Below are 9,915 nucleotides of genomic sequence, written 5' to 3'. Positions count from 1 at the left end.
CCCAGCTAATTTTTTGTAGTTTTAGTAGAGACGGGGTTTCACCATGTTGACCAGGATGGTCTCGATCTCTTGACCTCGTGATCCACCCGCCTCGGCCTCCCAAAGTGCTGGGATTGTAGGCTTGAGCCACCGCGCCCAGCCCAAAGGTGGCAAATTCTTTTTGGCCTGACAAAGAGACACTTAGTGGAGAAAAAGGGGACAGAGTTCATGCAGCTTGAGGGCCAGCATGCTGGCACCTGGGAGCCTTTCTGGGCATGAGGCTGCTGTCACCAAGACCTTTCCTGTGGACTTGGCATCAGCAAGCGGAGACAGGAGCAGGGCCCTGGAGGAAGCCCGACAGCCACCCCCAGCTTGGGAGCAAGGCTGGTCTCCACGAGGACCCCAACCCCACCATGCCACGCCCGGTGGCCACAGGTACGTGTGCGTCTGGCTGTGTCGTGTCCTCACACATCTGGACTGTGGACCCCAGCTCCCTTTACTGGCTCACCCCCCTTTCAGATCTCCATCCAAATGCCACTTCCTCGGGGAATCTACCTTGACGGATGTTCAACTGGGTCCCCGCCCATGGCCCAAGCCCAGCAGGCCCTCCTTCCAGGCGGAGACCCAGCCAGGTGGTCCAGCTTCACAACCGGCTCTGCTGCTTTCTGGGTTTGAGAACTGGGGCAAGTTACAATCTCTTCATGCCTCGGTTGCTCCATCTGTCAAATGGAGATGCCAAGGGAGACCCACCCCCCAGGGCAGCATGAGGATGGGCTGGGTTGGAGCCGCACGTGCCGGCACAGCAAAAGCCCCAGAACAGGGCCAGGAGCAACATACTCACTCAAAGGCCACGCCCGAACCAAGGCCACACCTGCAGGACTGACCAGTGTGTGCCAGGGATGCTGGGCCAGGGACCCTGCCAGGCCCATACGGGGGTGATGGCCAAGGAAGGAGAGGAGGGAGGACAACTCAGGCTGCCAGAGCAGGAGGGGAGGTGGCGGCGGGAGCACCTGGAGTCAGGGACACCGTCACAGAGTGAGCAGGACCCAGGCCAGTTTGCAAGAGGCTGCAGATCTTGATGTGGACTTTGTTCTTTGTCCCAGCAGCCACAGGCAGCCACTGATGTGTGTGGAGAACTGATAAACAGCATGACGTTCGAGTGAAGGAAGGCGAGTGGCCAGCGAGCACAGAGTGTGGGCATCAGCCAGAGCCGGGAAGACCACCGGCTCCCCTCGCCCTCAGGCTGGATCACGCCCAGGCGACCCGTGGTGCTCCGCTGGCTACAGAGGCAGCATGGCCTAATGGTGGCCAAGGCTGAGCCCTCTCCTCTCCACATTCAAGGCCACAGACTCTGGCCCCACAGAAAGGAACAGACCTCACAGCTCAGCACCTGCAGGTCACTTCCTCTGTGAACATTTCACTGTGACACTCTGGTCTCGGTTCTGGGAGGAACTGGGCTCCTGAGAGCAGCTTCCATCCTAAATATCGCGTATGGAACTTCCCAGCCACCTTAGCTGAGGGAGCAGCCACAGTCTCCCTTTGGGTCTGAAGTCACCAGCAGTCAGGGTCAGGGCCGGGGTGGGGTGCTGCACCCCACCAAGTCTAGACTCTGCAAGCCAGCTGTCACCCGCCGCTTCCACTCAGCTGTCCCAGGCGTTGTCCCAAAGCTCCTGACCCTCCACCTCCTCCCCACGGAGAGCCGGGGAGACAGCTCTACTCCATGGGGCACCCGGAGGCAGGGCTGGCTGCTGCCCAGGCACAGAGGGAGGGGCACGGCGGTCCCAGGGAGACGCACAGTGGGGCTGTGCAGAGACGGGGTGGGGGCGAGGCAGCAACAGCGACGCTTCTCCTTCAGCCCGACTGGGCATCCATGGGGGAACTCACCCACTGAAACATGTGGCAGCTGCCAGCTTAAATAAAGGAGACAGAAAAAACCCACCTTGCTTTCCCGAGTTTCGGGCGATCTGAGGCTTTCCTCACAACGGCAGGAAGAGCCAGCGCTGCAGCATCACCAGAACCACAGGCCTGCTGGCCACACGGGCGCTCCAAAACGCAGCGTGCACCCCAAGACTCCTGCGGGCACACTCCACCTTCCCTGAACCACAGGCCTGGTGGCCACATCAGCGCCCCAAGATGCAGCACACACCCCAAGACTCACGTGGGCACACTCCACCTTGACACCTCTGATAAACAGAATACCAGGTGAATTCCCAGCATGAGCAGTGCACACCTGGAGCCCATCCTATGCCAGTGTCAATGTAGAATTTTCCATAAACTAAACACACGATTCTCACACAAATGCAGAATGAACGTGCACCAAAGACATTCTTCCACCAGGACGCTGAAGAAGGCGGGGAGGCCGGGTAGGGCAGAGAATCCTGCTACCTGCCCCCAGGGTCGATGCACAAAGAGACTGTTCCATGGGGCAAGAAAGCCACAACCTCTGGCTTCCCTTCTGTACCAGATGGACGCTGCACACACCTCTAACAGGAGGTCTGCGAGCTCCCGAGCAACCCAGAGCCTGGCCCTTCATCAGCTGTGAGCAGCGAGGTAAACACACAGACGCCCCCAGGTCGCAGCCTCAGCCAGCCTGGGCTGAAAGGACAAGACTCACCTTTCTGTCACACATCCAGGTTTTAACTCGTATTTCCTTAGCAGCAAACTAGGATGCAGAAAACTAGCCAGACAGGGAAACTGACCGGCCAGGGGCCAGGAACAAGGGCCGTGCCCTGGGCAGGAGAGACTGACCGGCCAGGGGCCAGAAACAAGGGCCGTGCCCTGGGCAGGAGAGACTGACCGGCCAGGGGCCAGGAACAAGGGCCGTGCCCTGGGCAGGAGCGACTGACCGGCCAGGGGCCAGAAACAAGGGCCGTGCCCTGGGCAGGAGAGACTGACCGGCCAGGGGCCAGGAACAAGGGCCGTGCCCTGGGCAGGAGCGACTGACCGGCCAGGGGCCAGAAACAAGGGCCGTGCCCTGGGCAGGAGAGACTGACCGGCCAGGGGCCAGGAACAAGGGCCGTGCCCTGGGCAGGAGCGACTGACCGGCCAGGGGCCAGGAACAAGGGCTGTGCCCTGGGCAGGAACGAAACACGCTGCTCCGCACCTTGGGCATGTGCCCACTTCCCTGTACCCTCTCGTGCTCCCAGGAGACAAGACATCGTCTTCAGTAACTTTTGACCCAAAGACACTGCTCCCCATGCCTCCTTCCTGCCTCGCAATCCAGGCCCTGAGCACACCCAGTGGGCGGCCTCCCACCTGGCTATGCCAACCCTCCCTCCGCCCCTCAGGCCCCCAGCTCCCACGAGCGGCCTGGCCTCTCTCACATCCCACTGTGCCTCCGCTGGTTTCTGGGCCTCAGATCTCAGAGAGCAGCCAGAGACTTTTACCTAGAAACCAGGTTTCCCTGCTTAAATTCGTTCTTTGGTGCCCTGTTGCTCAGGAAAAAGACAAATGCTGTTTCCTGAGGCCCCCAGGCCTGGGCCCACATCTGCCTGCTGCCCTCAGGGACCTCATGGTCGCCCCCTTGAGTGACCAAGGACCTACCAAAGTCCTTTTAGCCAGGCACAGTGGTACCTGCCCATCGTCCCAGCTACTCAGGACACAGAGGCAGGAGGATCCCTGGAGCACAGGAGTTCAAAGCCAACCCGGACCACACCACGAGACGAGTCTCTAAAACGAAAGGTCCCCTGGACACTGCAGTCATGGCTGTCTCAGGGCCTCTGTGCCGCCGTGGCCCTGGCAGGGCCTTCCCTCGCTGCTCCTCTCCCAAGTCGCTGCCCTCTGACCCTTACTCTACCACTCAGGGCCACTCCAGTTCCTTTCTAACCAGACTGTGTGCTTTTCTAGGACTCATAATCTAGAGGTAACTTTTTATTTTATTTGATTTATTTTATCTTATTTTGAGACAGGGTCTCGCTCTGTCACCCAGGCTGGACTGCAGGAGCACGATCATGGCTCACTGCAGCCTCAACCTCCTGGGCTCGAGTGATCTTCCCACCTCAGCCTCCCAGGTGGCTGGGACCACAGGTGCGGGGGTCTTGCTATGTTGTCCAGGCTGGTCTTGACTCTTGGGCTCAAGTGACTCTCCCACCTTCCACAGTGCTGGGGTTACAGGCTGAGCCACTGCCCCAGACACTTCCTTGTTTTGTCTTCCTGTTGACTGTCTGCTGCTGTCTCTCAAGCACAGGCTTCCTCAGGCGGGGACCTCCCTGCTTTGTTCCCTGCTGTTTCTCCCAGCTCTCCCAAGCCCGGGGCTGGGAAAGTACCAGTGCAAATTCATCCCCTGGCGTGAATTCACGCAGAGCCCCTGCGCACGCTGGAGGGGCGAGGGAAGTCCAGCTCCCCAAGTCTGCAGAGGCAGCACCTGGACCTGCCTTGGCAGAACTATGCTCCCGACACCACCAGCCCACTCAGAGTCGGCCCTGGAGAAGGGCGGTGCGGGCACCCATGACGCCTTTGTCTGTCCCTGAAAGAACGCCAGCCCATGTGCTCAGGGAAGGCCGAGCAGATGAGGGAGAATTTCAGTTACACAGGCCACCCTCAGCAGCTGAACAGGCGCCAGCAGTCCCAGCAAGACCCAGCAGATGGACGGTATTCATGGCAACACAAAAGATATGGCAGTCCATCTTATCAAATAAAACACAACGCACAGAAAAGGCTTAGCTTCAGGGCGCTGGCCTCCTCCAACTGGAACCTCCCCTTCTCCTGCCCTGCCCACCTGTCTAGGTCTGAGCCTCTACAGCAGAATGCAAATGGCCTGCTTTCACTGGGCCCCTGGTTAGAGCCAGCTGAGAGGCAAGGGGCGGGGGTGCCCCACCCAGCAGCCAGGGCTTCCAAAGGGAAGCAGAAATCAGACCACAGGCCTGGTCTCACTTCCGCTCGAGAGCTTGGCTATTTTAGTGCTCCAGCTTTAAAAATACTTGTGAAATAACCACGCTTCTATATGCAGTTGACTAACATTTATTTTAAATTTACTCGTCCAATAACTCTTACTGAATCTAACAAGATTAACTCTTTTACCATTGCTTGTCATGTTCTAATGAAAAAATCTACAAAAGTCTGACGTATGGTCAGGTATCAATTAGTTCTAGAAAAGGATTACAGTTGAAACACAACTAGAGAGCTGTGCTTAAGGGACGGAACTGCACTGTGGCCTCTCCTTCCTGGGCCAGGGTCACGCTGGGATCTCGAACCCTGCACGCCAGACCCCGGAGAAGACGTCTCTGGGTGGAGCCCCCTCTTGGCTGAGCAAAGTTCTCCTTAGCTAAGCTCCAAGTTAAAGTCACAAATTTGGAATAACTCACCTAGCAACCGGGAGAGCCTAACACAAATCACCTACAAGCTGCCAATGGCTGGTCTGAGAAAACGCAGACCCACGCTCCGGTCACCTCGTCTGGGGACTGAGGGCGGGGCTGGGTCCCGTGGACTCTGGAGCCCCAGCATTTAGCTCAATTCTGTTAAACCAAAACTGTACGGTCTTCAGCCTTGAAGAGTGCTCCAGGGTGACAGCAATTCCAATGCTGTTTATGTCTCAGGAAGGAACGACAGTCCCTGGAGCTGTCCTCAGTCAGGGAAGCCCAGGCAATGCTTGCGACCTGGGTCATGCCATGGCATGAGCCTGGCATCACACAGTGGAGACGGTTCCCTGGACGCGGCCGTGAGGCCCTCTCGGCGAGCCATCCCCCGTCTTACTTCAACAAGTAAGCAGCCCAGGTCGCTTGGTAGAGTCTCAGATGCACCAACCACAGCCACGAGGGAGGCCCGCGCAGAGCCCTTTCTGTAAAATACCCACGTGGTCGCCACAGCGGGGCTGTTAGGCCATTCCTGGGCCTATAAGGAGACAGGAGGCTGCCACTGCCCCGCTCGTCCTCCCTCCACCCTCCCCACCCTCGAGAGTCCAGTGAGCACTCAGCAGCACTCATGGGCCATCAGCCCTGCCAGATGCCCGCTGACACCTGCATGTCCCCTCCCTCCCGCCCTTCCTGTTTCTTCTTCCAGTAAACAGATAATGGGCCTGTGGGGAACATCAAGTTCTAAGTCACCTCCAAGAAGCCTGCAGCCTCGTTATGTAGACAAGAAGCCAGACCAAGTGGGACAGAGGAGCTGGCAGCTGCGGCACAGTGACCTGTCCTTCCGCCAGGAGACAGGATGCGCCCTGCTCCCAAACCCCACCCGTCCTCCACAAAGACACTGGAATGAACTGTCAGGGCTCCAGGGTCACCATGCCTGGACACCCATCCCAGCCTGTCACTCAGCTACGTGACGGTAACTATCGCCGCAACCTCACGAGCTAACGCCTGCAACATGAGCGCTCACGCCTCCTGCAAGACAGGGCTGGAAGAACCCGGCCTGTTGTGGGGAGTGGCTCGAAGGGCTCCTGCTCCCCTTGGACTCCTCACCAGGAATCCCAGGGCCCGTGGTCAAGGGTCTGTCCTGCTTTCTCAGGCTGACTGAGTGAAGGGGACAGGAGGTAGCAGGCGCCAGGGACACAGAGGGCGCATGGGGACGCAAGCCCTGCCTTTAGGGTACACACTCTCATCTACTCAAGTCTCTGCAGAGTGATTTCAGAGATTTCACTGGTCAGATAGGCCAACGTGTAGCCCCAGGCTCCGGTACCTCATCGTCCGTGACAAATCCAGCAGCCGTGACTGCCGGGCACATCTGCAGGAACACAGCAAGGTTCTGTTCTGCACAGCACTTAGGGGTGACAGACTTCAGCCAAATCTCCACAAACACTGGAATGACATTTGGTTCCACCAAAGTCACCTTTTGTTTGTTAAGCCACTTTCTTATCAGGAAAAACATTTATTTTCCCAACCTTGAGAAAGCCAGTCAAGAGCTAAAGTTCAATCCAAATCTTTGAGGAAAAGAAAGATGCCCGAAGCTGTGGGGAGTGCACCTCTAGGAGCAGCCCTGGCCTGTCCTGCTCCTTCCAGCTGGAGGCTCCCAGGGAGTAGAGCCCACACCTGACCACCCTCTCCAGCGGCCACAGGCATGGAGACCACAGGGCGTGGCTGGTGCCGGCCAGCGGGGCAGATGGGGGGAAGCTGGCTACTTTGCAGAACAAAACCTTGCTGTGTTCCTGAAGATCTCCCTGGCAGCGATGGCTGTTGGATTTGTGATGGAAGATGAGGCACCGGGACCTGGGGCTGGACACTCTCGGTCAAAGGGGGGGCCCAAGCCATGGCCTGTGTACCCTTGGGGATCAGCAGGATGACCTAAGTCACAGGTGACTGACCAGGGCCACAGTGGTGATAACGGGAATGATGAGTGCCTGCAGCCAGACCCCTGCACTGCCATGGGTCACAGGCACCTTATCCCTTGGGACAGCTCAATGCAGGGATGATGGACAGGGAGCCCGGCACCAAGCAGACAGTTCTGACCTGGCAGGTCTGGCCTGGGGCTGTCAAGAAGCAGGCATTTCTAACAAGTCCCCCAGCAGCCCCACTTGAGAGCCACAGTCTTAGAACAGCTCTGGGGTCTCCTCAGTGCTGAGGGCTCTTCGCCCCTTTCTACCCAGCCTCCACCTCCCACAAGCCTCATGGGCACAGCCTGGCTCTCAGGACTGTCAACCAAATATGAAATCCTGAGTCCCCTAGCTGTCTGAACAGAACCCCCTCTTGGGCAAGGGGACCCCAGAACAATCTGAAAAAACAAATTCCAGGCCCTGATGAGAAGGGAGGTCAGACACGCCCAGTTACACCACCTCCCTTTGGAGTTTAGGCACAGCTCATCAGCGTGGGTGAAACAGATGAGACAGACAACCCAGGTTTGGCAGCAACGACACTGAACTCCAGCCTGACTCAGGTACAGCACCACACGACAGACAGCAAACCCGGAAGGAAATCAGAAGAGTTCACCCCAAAATACACGTATTATCTTGACATATTTGGAATGGTCCTGCAAAGCTGTTTTTTGTGGGGAGATTTGCATCTGCAGAGAATCTCCCTCCCTTTCTAGGTCTTTCCTCGATCTAGGTGACATTTGATGAATCTGACAGCGTTAAGGTCTAAAAACAGACATTCACCCTCTGTTGTCCCCGAGGCTGCTACCTGTGAGGCTTCATCTACTTAACCTTGGCCTCCAAGCATTTCTCTCTGCTGACTTCAAGTCTTTAGACAAAGCTGAACTCTTTCAACCAACTGCCAATCAGAATCCACCTACAATCTGTAAACCCACCCCTTCCTACACCTTACATGGACTGATTTGTCTCTTTGCCTGTAACTTCTGTCTCCCTACAATGTAGAAAAAGAAATTAACGTGACTGCCTGGAGCACACTTCCTCAGGACCTCTTGACACTGTTCCCGGGCCACGGCCACTCACGGGCTCAGAACAAACCTCTTTCAATATTTTATAGTTTGGCTTTTTAGCCAACAGGACCCTCCCCTGCTGCCTGGCCAGGCTGCCGCTGTCTTTCACTTTCAGCGATATCCTCCTCCAGTCTCGGTCTCAGGCCAAGCCTGTTCTTCCTGCTGTGATGGGGAAGACAGTCAGCCCCTCTAAAGGAGCCTTACTGAGGCGAGCTAACACACCCCTGAGTAGGGACGTTACTGTGTGGCTGTCAGGAGTGACCTTCCTTCTGAGCTCTGTGGACAGTTCTCAAGGCTCCCTATGTGCTGCTTCAGCTATAGAATCTGCAATATCTGAATCTGGTTACGATCTTTTTCAGGTACTCAACCAAAAAAAAAAAAAAAATCAAAACCAAAACCCACAAAAAAGGTGACAAAGTCCTGCCAGGGCCACCTGCATTTTAATGAACATATCTGTTTCTGCCACTGAATAACACACTAGAACTGAAGAGTTCTCTACGTGATTGAATTACTTGTCGGTTTGTTTCCCTAAAAGCAGAGTCTAAAAAGCCCACTGAAGAGTTTCTCTGTCCATCTATTCCAGTCTCTGACCTCTATTCTGAGTCAGGTCAACAGGGACAGAAGAAAACATGAGATCAAAGTGAAGGAATCCATTAGAATCAAAAGGCCCCAGCACCCTGAGATAAGAGGAGAATGAATTTTCAAGATAACCATTTACAATAACATAGAAAAGCCCTATTTAGACTTGAAAAAAAAAGTTTCTTTACAAATCTGTTTGGATATGAGTAAAATACAGCAAGATTGGGTATAAGACATAGAAAACAAAGGTGCTAGAAGAAAGAGTAGCAATTTGTTACAGCTCTTGCCCACTGAAACACGTAATTGGAGGTTAGCACACACAGGAAGTCCTGCCAGACCTCACTCTGGTCGGGAGGAGCTCCTACTTCAGCAATTTAAATACCATTGTAAGGGAAGGGTGCTGGGACGGCCCGCTCCCACGCCAACCCTGACCTATAGAGCAGGAGAGCAACTTCGTGATTAACAATGTGCGACCACATGAAAGCACTCAAGAAAAAAGTGCACAACACGACCAGCAGTTTGGCGAAAGATTTCTCAAAGGCTGTGCATCTGTGAATAAGGAACCCACCAATGAAATGCTTTGTAGGTTGTTTTTGGGTTTTATAGAGAAGCCTCCAGAGTATTTGGATTGCTAAGTTGTGGGTTCACTTTGAGCACCCACTGCAGGGCCAGCTATCCGAACCAGAAAGAGAATGAAGGTTTAAAGGGGAAGGGGTGGAGACGAGTGTGGAATAAGATGAGGGATCCTCAGACAACAGGAATTCTAGGCACTGAAGTGGAATAACTGGGGATGGGTGTGTGGACGGCAGGAAACCGCTACGGTGTAGGGCACGTTGGGAGCCAGATGTAAGGCTGAGTGCCCCACGCCACCTATGAGCGGAGTCAGGCGAGGCCCCCCGAGCCCAGCTGCGTTTTTCTTGTACTTCAGTGTCCTGTCTCCTTACTTCTCGGATCCTGCGCCTCAGCACAGCAGAAGGCTCACCCCACGACCCCGTGGGGCACTGAGCCTTACATCTGGCTCCCAACGTGCCCTACACTACGGTAGGA

General features: G+C 55.8%; 1 protein-coding gene across 2 annotated transcripts in view; it reads right to left on the bottom strand.

The window, feature by feature from the left end:
• The window catches only part of QSOX2 (quiescin sulfhydryl oxidase 2), a 40,105-nt gene that overhangs the window by 29,467 nt on the left and 723 nt on the right, over positions 1-9,915 (bottom strand). The gene's annotated exons all lie outside the window — the stretch shown is intronic.

This window comes from Cebus imitator, unplaced genomic scaffold (genome assembly GCF_001604975.1).
Source record: "Cebus imitator isolate Cc_AM_T3 unplaced genomic scaffold, Cebus_imitator-1.0 Scaffold339, whole genome shotgun sequence".
Taxonomy (NCBI): domain Eukaryota; kingdom Metazoa; phylum Chordata; class Mammalia; order Primates; family Cebidae; genus Cebus; species Cebus imitator.
The sequence above is the reverse complement of the archived record's forward strand: the minus strand, read 5'-3'. Positions and strand labels throughout refer to the sequence as shown.